Consider the following 13,208-nt stretch of genomic DNA (forward strand, 5'->3'; position numbering starts at 1 on the left):
CTGCAGTGGCAGCCCTTATCGGAAACTCATTCTACTGATCCAAACTCCAACCATAGATAGACTGAGACCAGACACCAGAGAATCTGAGAGCAGCCAGCCCAGCAGAGAGGAGACAGGCATAGAAAAAAAACAACACGAAAAACTCCAAAATAAAAGCGGAGGATTTTTGGAGTTCTGGTGAACATAGAAAGGGGAAGGGCAGAGCTCAGGCCCTGAGACGCATATGCAAATCCCGAAGAAAAGCTGATCTCTCTGCCCTGTGGACCTTTCCTGCCCTGGTTGCTTTGTCTCTTAGCATTTCAATAACCCATTAGATCTCTGAGGAGGGCCCTTTTTTTTTTTTTTTTTTTAATCCTTTTTTCTTTTTCTAAAACAATTACTCTAAGAAGCCCAATACAGAAAGCTTCAAAGACTTGCAATTTGGGCAGGTCAAGTCAAGAGCAGAACTAAGAGAGCTCTGAGACAAAAGGCAATAATCCAGTGGCTGAGAAAATTCACTAAACACCACAACTTCCCAAGAAAAGGGGGGTGTCCGCTCACAGCCATCATCCTGGTGGACAGGAAACACTCCTGCCCATCGCCAGCCCCATAGCCCAGAGCTGACCCAGACAACCCAGTGTGACGGAAGTGCTTCAAATAACAGGCACACTCCACAAAACTGGGCGTGGACATTAGCCTTCCCTGCAACCTCAGCTGATTGTCCCAGAGTTGGGAAGGTGGAGCAGTGTGAATTAACAAAGCCCCATTCATCCATCATTTCAGCAGACCGGGAGCCTCCCTACACAGCCCAGTAGCCCAGAACTGTCCTGGGGGGACAGCACTCACCTGTGACACAGCACAGTCATCCCTCAACAGAGGACCTGGGGTGCACAGCCTGGAAGAGGGGCCCACTTGGAAGTCTCAGGAGCCATATGTCAATACCAAGGACTTGTGGGTCAGTGGCAGAGACAAACTGTGGCAGCACTGAACTGAAGGATTAGACTATTGCAGCAGCTTTAAAACTCTAGGATCACCAGGGAGATTTGATTGTTAGGGCCACCCCCCCCCCCGACTGCCCAGAAACACGCCCCATATACAGGGCAGGCAACACCAACTACACACGCAAGCTTGGTACACCAATTGGACCCCACAAGACTCACTCCCCCACTCACCAAAAAGGCTAAGCAGGGGAGAACTGGCTTGTGGAGAACAGGTGGCTCGTGGAGACGCCACCTGCTGGTTAGTTAGAGAAAGTGTACTCCACGAAGCTGTAGATCTGATAAATTAGAGATAAGGACTTCAATTGGTCTACACATCCTAAAAGAACCCTATCAAGTTCAGCAAATGCCACGAGGCCAAAAACAAAAGAAAATTATAAAGCATATGAAAAAACCAGAAGATATGGATAACCCAAGCCCAAGCACCCAAATCAAAAGATCAGAAGAGACACAGCACCTAGAGCAGCTACTCAAAGAACTAAAGATGAACAATGAGACCATAGTACGGGAGACAAAGGAAATCAAGAAGACCCTAGAAGAGCATAAAGAAGACATTGCAAGACTAAATAAAAAAATGGATGACCTTATGGAAATTAAAGAAACTGTTGACCAAATTAAAAAGATTCTGGACACTCATAGTACAAGACTAGAGGAAGTTGAACAAAGAATCAGTGACCTCGAAGATGACAGAATGGAAAATGAAAGCATAAAAGAAAGAATGGGGAAAAAAATTGAAAAAATCGAAACAGACCTCAGGGATATGATAGATAATATGAAACGTCCGAATATAAGACTCATTGGTGTCCCAGAAGGGGAAGAAAAGGGTAAAGGTCTAGGAAGAGTATTCAAAGAAATTGTTGGGGAAAACTTCCCAAATCTTCTAAACAACATAAATACACAAATCATAAATGCTCAGCGAACTCCAAATAGAATAAATCCAAATAAACCCACTCTGAGACATATTCTGATCACACCGTCAAACACAGAAGAGAAGGAGCAAGTTCTGAAAGCAGCAAGAGAAAAGCAACTCACCACATACAAAGGAAACAGCATAAGACTAAGTAGTGACTACTCAGCAGCCACCATGAAGGCCAGAAGGCAGTGGCATGATATATTTAAAATTCTGAGTGAGAAAAATTTCCAGCCAAGAATACTTTATCCAGCAAAGCTCTCCTTCAAATTTGAGGGAGAGCTTAAATTTTTCACAGACAAACAAATGCTGAGAGAATTCACTAACAAGAGACCTGCCCTACTGGAGATACTAAAGGGAGCCCTACAGACAGAGAAACAAAGAAAGGACAGAGAGACTTGGAGAAAGGTTCAGCACTAAAGAGATTCAGTATGGGTAAATAAAGGATATTAATAGACACAGGGGAAAAATATGACAAACATAAATCAAAGGATAAGATGGCTGATTGAAGAAATGCCTTCATGGTTATAATGTTGAATGTAAATGGATTAAACTCCCCAATTAAAACATATAGATTTGCAGAATGGATCAAAAAAATGAACCATCAATATGTTGCATACAAGAGACTCATCTTAGACACAGGGACACAAAGAAACTGAAAGTGAAAGGATGGAAAAAAATATTTCATGCAAGCCACAGCCAAAAGAAAGCAGGTGTAGCAATATTAATCTCAGATAAAATAGACTTCAAATGCAGGGATGTTTTGAGAGACAAAGAAGGCCACTACATACTAATAAAAGGGGCAATTCAACAAGAAGAAATAACAATCGTAAATGTCTATGCACCCAATCAAGGTGCCACAAAATACATGAGAGAAACACTGGCAAAACTAAAGGAAGCAATTGATGTTTCCACAATAATTGTGGGAGACTTCAACACATCACTCTCTCCTATAGATAGATCAACCAGACAGAAGACCAATAAGGAAATTGAAAACCTAAACAATCTGATAAATGAATTAGATTTAACAGACATATACAGGACATTACATCCCAAATCACCAGGATACACATACTTTTCTAGTGCTCATGGAACTTTCTCCAGAATAGATCATATGCTGGGACATAAAACAAGCCTCAATAAATTTAAAAAGATTGAAATTATTCAAAGCACATTCTCTGACCACAATGGAATACAATTAGAAGTCAATAACCATCAGAGACTTAGAAAATTCACAAATACCTGGAGGTTAAACAACACACTCCTAAACAATCAGTGGGTTAAAGAAGAAATAGCAAGAGAAATTGCTAAATATATAGAGACGAATGAAAATGAGAACACAACATACCAAAACCTATGGGATGCAGCAAAAGCAGTGCTAAGGGGGAAATTTATAGCACTAAACGCATATATTAAAAAGGAAGAAAGAGCCAAAATCAAAGAACTAATGGATCAACTGAAGAAGCTAGAAAATGAACAGCAAACCAATCCTAAACCAAATAGAAAAAAAGAAATAACAAGGATTAAAGCAGAAATAAATGACATAGAGAACAAAAAAACAATAGAGAAGATAAATATCACCAAAAGTTGGTTCTTTGAGAAGATCAACAAGATTGACAAGCCCCTAGTTAGACTGACAAAATCAAAAAGAGAGAAGACCCATATAAACAAAATAATGAATGAAAAAGGTGACATAACTGCAGATCCTGAAGAAATTTAAAAAATTATAAGAGGATATTATGAACAACTGTATGGCAACAAACTGCATAATGTAGAAGAAATGGACAATTTCCTGGAAACATATGAACAACCTAGACTGACCAGAGAAGAAATAGAAGACCTCAACCAACGCATCACAAGCAAAGAGATCCAATCAGTCATCAAAAATCTTCCCACAAATAAATGCCCAGGGCCAGATGGCTTCACAGGGGAATTCTACCAAACTTTCCAGAAAGAACTGACACCAATCTTACTCAAACTCTTTCAAAACATTGAAAAAAATGGAACACTACCTAACTCATTTTATGAAGCTAACATCAATCTAATACCAAAACCAGGCAAAGTTACTACAAAAAAGGAAAACTACCGGCCAATCTCCCGAATGAATATAGATGCAAAAATCCTCAACAAAATACTTGCAAATCGAATCCAAAGACACATTAAAAAAATCATACACCATGACCAAGTGGGGTTCATTCCAGGCATGCAAGGATGGTTCAACATAAGAAAATCAATCAATGTATTACAACACATTAACAATTCAAAAAGGAAAAATCAATTGATCATCTCAATAGATGCTGAAAAAGCATTTGACAAAATCCAACATCCCTTTTTGATAAAAACACTTCAAAAGGTAGGAATTGAAGGAAACTTCCTCAACATGATAAAGAGCATATATGAAAAACCCACAGCCAGCATAGTACTCAATGGTGAGAGACTGAAAGCCTTCCCTCTAAGATCAGGAACAAGACAAGGATGCCCGCTGTCACCACTGTTATTCAACACTCTGCTGGAAGTGCTAGCCAGGGCAATCCGGCAAGACAAAGAAATAAAAGGCATCCAAACTGGAAAAGAAGAAGTAAAACTGTCATTGTTTGCAGATGATATGATCTTATATCTAGAAAACCCTGAGAAATCGACGATACACCTACTAGAGCTAATAAACAAATTTAGCAAAGTAGCGGGATACAAGATCAATGCACATAAGTCAGTAATGTTTCTATATGCTAGAAATGAACAAACTGAAGAGACACTCAAGAAAAAGATACCATTTTCAATAGCAACTAAAAAAATCAAGTACCTAGGAATAAACTTAACCAAAGATGTAAAAGACCTATACAAAGAAAACTACATAACTCTACTAAAAGAAATAGAAGGGGACCTTAAAAGATGGAAAAATATTCCATGTTCATGGATAGGAAGGCTAAATGTCATTAAGATGTCAATTCTACCTAAACTCATCTACAGACTCAATGCAATCCCAATCAAAATTCCAACAACCTACTTTGCAGACTTGGAAAAGCTAGTTATCAAATTTATTTGGAAAGGGAAGATGCCTCGAATTGCTAAAGACACTCTAGAAAGAAAAACGAAGTGGGAGGACTTACACTCCCTGACTTTGAAGCTTATTATAAAACCACAGTTGCCAAAACAGCATGGTACTGGCACAAAGATAGACATATAGATCAATGGAATCGAATTGAGAATTCAGAGATAGACCCTCAGATCTATGGCCGACTGATCTTTGATAAGGCCCCCAAAGTCACTGAACTGAGTCATAATGGTCTTTTGAACAAATGGGGCTGGGAGAGTTGGATATCCATATCCAAAAGAATGAAAGAGGACCCCTACCTCACCCCCTACACAAAAATTAACTCAAAATGGACCAAAGATCTCAATATAAAAGAAAGTACCATAAAACTCCTAGAAGATAATGTAGGAAAACATCTTCAAGACCTTGTATTAGGCGGCCACTTCCTAGACTTTACACCCAAAGCACAAGCAACAAAAGAAAAAATAGATAAATGGGAACTCCTCAAGCTTAGAAGTTTCTGCACCTTAAAGGAATTTCTCAAAAAGGTAAAGAGACAGCCAATTCAATGGGAAAAAATTTTTGGAAACCATGTATCTGACAAAAGACCGATATCTTGCATATATAAAGAAATCCTACAACTCAATGACAATAGTACAGACAGCCCAATTATAAAATGGGCAAAAGATATGAAAAGACAGTTCTCTGAAGAGGAAATACAAATGGCCAAGAAACACATGAAAAAATGTTCAGCTTCACTAGCTATTAGAGAGATGCAAATTAAGACCACAATGAGATACCATCTAACACCGGTTAGAATGGCTGCCATTAAACAAACAGGAAACTACAAATGCTGGAGGGGATGTGGAGAAATTGGAACTCTTATTCATTGTTGGTGGGACTGTATAATGGTTCAGCCACTCTGGAAGTCAGTCTGGCAGTTCCTTAGAAAACTAGATACAGAGTTACCATTTGATCCAGCGATTGCACTTCTCGGTATATACCCAGAAGATCGGAAAGCAGTGACACGAACAGATATCTGCACGCCAATGTTCATAGAAGCATTATTCACAATTGCCAAGAGATGGAAACAACCCAAATGTCCTTCAACAGATGAGTGGATAAATAAAATGTGGTATATACACACGATGGAATACTACACGGCAGTAAGAAGGAACGATCTCGTGAAACATATGACAACATGGATGAACCTTGAAGACATAATGCTGAGCGAAATAAGCCAGGCACAAAAAGAGAAGTATTATATGCTACCACTAATGTGGACTTTGAAAAATGTAAAACAAATGGTTTATAATGTAGAATGTAGGGGAACTAGCAATAGAGAGCAATTAAGGAAGGGGGAACAATAATCCAAGAAGAACAGATAAGCTATTTAACGTTCTGGGGATGCCCAGGAATGACTATGGTCTGTTAATTTCTGATGGATATAGTAGGAACAAGTTCACAGAAATGTTGCTATATTAGGTAATTTTCTTGGGGTAAAGTAGGAACATGTTGGAAGTAAAGCAGTTATCTTAGGTTAGTTGTCTTTTTCTTACTCCCTTGTTATGGTCTCTTTGAAATGTTCTTTTATTGTATGTTTGTTTTCTTTTTAACTTTTTTTTCATACAGTTGATTTAAAAAAGAAGGGAAAGTTAAAAAAAAAAAAAAAAACAAGGAAAAAAAAAGATGTAGTGCCCCCTTGAGGAGCCTGTGGTGAATGCAGGGGTATTCGCCTACCCCACCTCCATGGTTGCTAACATGACCACAGACACAGGGGACTGGTGGTTTGATGGGTTGAGCCCTCTACGATAGGTTTTACCCTTGGGAAGACGGTTGCTGCAAAGGAGAGGCTAGGCCTCCCTATGGTTGTGCCTAAGAGCCTCCTCCCGAATGCCTCTTTGTTGCTCAGATGTGGCCCTCTCTCTCTGGCTAAGCCAACCTGAAAGGTGAAATCACTGCCCTCCCCCCTACGTGGGATCAGACACCCAGGGGAGTGAATCTCCCTGGCAACGTGGAATATGACTCCCGGGGAGGAATGTAGACCTGGCATCGGGGCACGGAGAACATCTTCTTGACCAAAAGGGGGATGTGAAAGGAAATGAAATAAGCTTCAGTGGCAGAGAGATTCCAAAACGAGCCGAGAGGTCACTCTGGTGGGCACTCTTATGCACACTTTAGACAACCCTTTTTAGGTTCTAAAGAATTGGGGTAGCTAGTGGTGGATACCTGAAACTATCAAACTACAACCCAGAACCCATGAATCTCGAAGACAGTTGTATAAAAATGTAGCTTATGAGGGGTGACAATGGGATTGGGAAAGTCATAAGGACCACACTCCACTTTGTCTAGTTTATGGATGGATGAGTAGAAAAATAGGGGAAGGAAACAAACAGACAAAGGTACCCAGTGTTCTTTTTTACTTCAATTGCTCTTTTTCACTCTAATTATTATTCTTGTTATTTTTGTGTGTGTGCTAATGAAGGTGTCAGGGATTGATTTAGGTGATGAATGTACAACTATGTAATGGTACTGTAAACAATCGAAAGTACGATTTGTTTTGAATGACTGCATGGTATGTGAATATATCTCAATAAAATGAAGATTAAAAAAATATATATAGGGAAAAAAAAATACCTCACTAAACCACATGGAAAACATATAAATGAGAGGAGAGAAATAAGTGTGATTGTATGTGTTTGTGCAGCGCTGAGAGGGAACCAGGAAGGTCAGAAACATTTTAATAGACAAAGCTTGCCTCTGTGGCTGTGAGAATCTCATAATGTACTTGGGATCTATTACTTGGGTCAGTTATGTTGCCACAAATGCATATCTGATGAGAGAAATCCACTCACCCTTATTTTGGTTCATTCAGGATTTCCCAACTTTTGACTCATTCACATGTGATTGTGAATGCTGTTTTTGGAGGTTGTCAAAACAAATTACATCCTTTTATAAAACAGGACTTAGCACATCTCCCAAAAAGTTTTGATGCGTTCTTTAAAAAAGGAAAAGAATATCACAAAATAATTCTTTGACCATATCGCTTTGCTAAATATTCCAGGCAGTTCTGGCCTCATATGAAATCTGTTCTGTGGGGAGGTTTCGCTGACACAAGGACATGAGATGGCGGCTGAGTCACAGTCGGGGCTTCCAGGCCTGCCATCTCACAGGTGATTGATTACAACATACTGCCAACAATCTCCAGAATCCAACTGGGAACTTACAAAAATTACACCCTGAACCCAAGGCTACATTAATTCTACTCCTCAGAGAAGAATCCAAGTGCAGAGCTAAGACAACCACCCACAATGCTACAATGCAGGTACGCTGGCAGTATACTGATTAAGGCCTTATCTACTGCACTTACCTCTTAAACCCGGATTAGAGTGCTTCCCCACCCCTCCCCACTCCTCCTCCTCCTTCATCTTGGTGGAAGCCCACCTGCTGCAAGACTGAGGCAGGCAGTCCTGTCAATAGGAATAGAAGTGCAAATGGAATTTAAAGACTGGGTTCAGGATTAAAGTGTTATGCTCTGCCAGGTGTCAGAAACCATTCTCATATCTTCGCCATCCAAGGCCATTGAAGTTGAGAGATAATACATTCCTTTTCCCAGGAGCAATTTGTTCTTGCCACTTGGGTACAATCTCTCAGCTGAGTCAACGGAGTCATAGTACTTGGCATGGAAAGGCTTTTGAAGATCATCTAGTCCCAATCTCCCAGGTTACACATGAGAAACTTGAGCTACTAGGTGCAGCCACTCTTCCAAAGTCACAGACTGTTTATAAAAAAAACCTGAGCTAGAATCTAGGCCTCTAACTCCTAAGCCAGTACTCTTTTCCACTACAATAAGCTTTCTCCCCAGATTGACCCCTTAAAGTCTACCTGAGGCTTACTCTCCTAGGCTAGAGCCACCCAAACGGGTGATATGTCAAAGTCTTGTTCAAAGTCTTGTTCCGAAGTACATCAATTTCATTTTCTTGTTGAATTCCACAGGGTAGTAAAAAGTATTTATGATATGGCCTTCATTACAGAACTGTTATACATTAGCTGTGTTTAAAACTTCAGGTGGAATCACTACTCAAGCAGTTTCTGAAGGCCCATGAAAGGCCTCTAGATCTCTAGGAAGGGAAGTTTGGGAAATGATAGACCAGAAGGAGGTGGGTTTTTTGTTGTTGTTGTTTTGGTTGTTTTTGGGTTTTTTGTTATTTTTTCTTTGGTTATCTACATTTGAAAAAAATATGAGCCTTCTGAAGCGGGAGTGATAAAGTATTTTTCTCCAATGTGGCTGAACCATTCTGCTTCCTCTGCCTTCATTTATTCTACACATATTTATTATGTGTGCTGTGTGCCTAAGAAGTTATTCAAGATGAGTAAGACATTTGCCTTTGAGGACTTTTATAGACTAGTGAGGGGTAAGAGACAAAAAATAAATAAAATGTGATAGCTATAATAAAGATATATATATATCTGAGGCAACAGAGAATAGAATGAGTGCCCTAGCAGTAATAGGGAAGTCTGCAAAGGACTAAAATTTCATTCACTCAAATATTTCTTGCAATTCTACCATTGCAAGACACTGTTCTACAGCAACAAAAAAAACAAAGTTATTGCTTTTACAGAGCTCCCATTCTAGTACTCATTCTAGGAAATATGGGGATGAGTACTAACAGGAATATAACAGGGTAAAGGATAGAACTTGGCCATAATGGGGACGTATGCTATTTTAAGTAGGATAAGATGATAATTAGGCAGAAACCTGAAACTAATGAGGGAGGGAATCATGCAAGTATCTAAGAGAAGTGTTCCAGACAAAGGGAATATCAAGTACAAAGTTCCCCAGGTGGGACTGTGGTGTGTGCAAGGAACAGTGAAGAAGCCGGTGTGACTGCACCAGAGTGGGAAGGCAGAAAGTTGTAGGAGATGAGATCAGAAATATACTGAGGCAGAGTGGGGCAGATCAGTAGGGCCTTACAGTAATATTAGGTTTTAGGAAGATTATTCTGATCTTGGTATGGAGACTGGCCTGAAATAAAGAGAGAATAGAAGCAAGAAAATTATAATTTAAAAAAATGCAGTCAGATGGAAAGCAGAATTTGAAGGCAACAAGCCGGGATATCTAACTGAGGAGATTTCAAAACTAAACATCAAAAGTGCAGCCTGGCTTTTCCTTGCAGCTTATAGTAAAATGTGACAGGACAGAGATAAGCTGAGAAATGAGCTCTTGGGTATGAAGAAACCAGAAACCGATAGTTTGGAAAATTCCTGGCTTCCAGAAAGTGACACCCCAGAGGCTACAGCTCCACATGAGGATTTAACAAAACATTGAACCCAACCTCCATTTCAGTACAAGCCAAGATTGGAGATGGAGTTATCCAGAAAGGATTTGTGGAAAGTCCTATTGTCTGATGGTTTTGACCCCTGTGTGCTTTGCGCCAAGCCAACAAGATTTTTGAGAGGACTGTATTGTCGGAGCCATAGCCAGTCTGGACTACAGGGGACAGAGGAACAAATTGAAGGAAAAATGTCTTCAAAGATGGAGCCATGGAGATTGAGGTCTGGAATCAAGAGGTCTTGGGCAAGGAAAGCGGAGAGGCCCATGCATGTGGGAAGGGTGAGTTTGCCCCAGAGGTTGAGGGTGGGCCTTCTGCCTCGATGCTCAGGAAGAGTGCTGCCACCCCAGGCCCCAGAGAGGGTGGAGCACATTCCCCGGGGTTGGGGAGCGCCTGGATGCCACCCTACTGTTCAGAGAGGGGAGAGCACTTGCCCTGGAGAGTGGTACCCCAATGTTTGAGGAGTGTGGGGCCGAGAAGAAGGTGGTCTCCCCAATGTGTGGATATGTTGGAGCACTCACCCCAGTGTTTGATGAGAAAAGGGCTGCTGCAAATGCCCTTGGAAAGGGTTGGACTCCCTCTTTCTCAGACCCCAAGGATAAAACATTGTTTTATAAAACACTCTCAGACTTTGAAATCTAATGGAGTTTGTTCTGCAGGTTTTAGGAACTGTTTTGTTCCCTTATACCCTGTTTCCCTTTCAGTTTTTCCTTATGGCAGCGGGTATGTTTACCCCATGACCGTCCCTCCTTTGTATATTGGAAACAGATAACTTGTCCACAGCTCGAGGGAATTTTGCCGTAAGACAGACCACGCTTGTAATAGATTTTGATGGTATCTTGTACTTAACTATTGTTACTGGAATGATTTAAGTTTTTGTGATATTGTGATGGGATGAGTGTATTTTGTATATGGAAAGATCATGTTTTTCTGGTGTCTAGGGGGTGGAATGTGTCAGTTCAGCTATATTATGTCCCCCAGATAAAGCCAAATTCTTTGATGCAATCTTGTGAGGGCAGACATATTAGTGTTAAGTTGGAACCCTTGGTTGTTTCCATGGAGATGTGACCCACCCAACTGTAAGTGATAACTCTGATTCGATAATTTCCATGGAGGTGTGGCCCCACCCATTCAGCATGGGCCTTGATTAGTTTACTGGAGCACTACAAAAGCTCAGACAGAAGGAGTGAGCTTGCTACAGCCAAGAGGGACACTTTGAAGAATGCACAGGAGCTGAGAGAATAGCTACAGCTGAGACAGACATTTTGAAGACAGCCATTGGAAGCTGATGCAGACATTTTGGAGAACACCATTTTGAAATACAACCTGGGAGCAAGCAGATGCCAGCCAAATGCCTTCCCAGCTAACAGAGGTTTTCCAGATGCCATTGGCCATCCTCCAGTGAAGGTACCTGATTGTTGATGTGTTACCTTAGAGAGTTTATGGCCTTAAGACTGTAACTTTGTAACAAAATAAACCTCCTTTATAAAACCCAAAAAAAAAAAAAAAAAAAAAAAGCACATCAGAGGATAAAGGTAGTGATTTACTAATATCTGCATTATAGTTAACAATAGGTTTTGTTCTAGGGTACACTAACTTTTATATAGGACAGTGTTTTTTGAGATTAGTGAGTGATGGTGGCATTCCAAATTAGTTTTCAAAGGATGGCAGAAGACAAGGAGAGGCAGGAAGGGGGGAATGTTGCCACAAAGGGTGTACTGGTCACACCCCAGAGAACTTTCTCAGAAGACCTGGTTGGCGTGGCAGTGCCCTGCTTGCCTGGTACCACATTCTCAGCCCACACAGGCTGAGGAGGCTGATGAGCAGGCACCCTATGTATGGGCTGCTCCATGACAGAGCTCAGCTGTGGGGCGATGCCTTGATGACTACATACAAATTCTGGGTCATGCATTTAAGACACAGGGAGGAGACCCACTTGTGAGCTGAAGTGGCCTTTTACTGGCTAGCATAGCACAATCATTTAGTCTCTGATTATTGTCGGGACACGATTTGCTTCTGTTTGTGGAATACGTCATCAGTTTAAGGGCATTTCAGGGGCTTACCCTGAAGTGAGATTTGGGTGACTGATTCATTTTTGACTCATCATGAAATGTCCCTGAGGTTGGGGACTGTGTCTTATCTTTGTTTCCCTCTGGCACCAAGCAAAATACCTTAAACCATACGCTCTCATTTTGAGGGAATGTGACCTTGAAGCATTGAGAATCCCTGTCCTGTAGTGTTCTCATCTGTAAACTGAGGAAAACATGTATTTATACCTATCATACTTATAGGAATGAAGTAAGGAACTAGTCAATACATTTGAAAGACATTTCAATACTCTGCTTTCTAGAAGTACTTTGTTGTACATTATATTGAAGAGTACAGAAATATTAACCAGGAGAAAATATAAGAGGCTGCTTGGCATGGAGGAATAATATTGGACTTAGAGTCTGCACAAAGATAATTTTGAGTTTGCTACTAATTCAGGTAAAATAATATACATTTCTTGGCCTTAGCTTCAATATTCTTCCCAAAATTGACAATTGCTGATCATAATTATGTTTTACTGAATTCCATCATTATTTCTACCATAGAACAAGGTTCATATTGGGCCAACAGGCATGTTTCTAATTTCATCATATCACATATCCTGTAACTCCTCTATAACTTAGAGTCCTCCTCTGGAAATAATACATTGGAACAAGCTGATCATAATTCTTTCTTTTGATCTAAAATTTCATACACCACACAACTAGTATGAATCAATGCTCCTTTCCCATCTGCTATTCTGTAGACTACAAATGGTTGGCTCTCTCATGCTTTGTAGATTTACTAGCTCATGAAGCTATCCTTGAGGTTTTGTAAAGTGTCACGTAGGGATGAGAAACAATGGTCTATAGAGGACCCTTCACTGAAGGAAGTTCACTAAGATCCTTCAACTTGCCAGGCACTATGTT

Source organism: Choloepus didactylus, chromosome 2 (genome assembly GCF_015220235.1).
Source record: "Choloepus didactylus isolate mChoDid1 chromosome 2, mChoDid1.pri, whole genome shotgun sequence".
Taxonomy (NCBI): domain Eukaryota; kingdom Metazoa; phylum Chordata; class Mammalia; order Pilosa; family Megalonychidae; genus Choloepus; species Choloepus didactylus.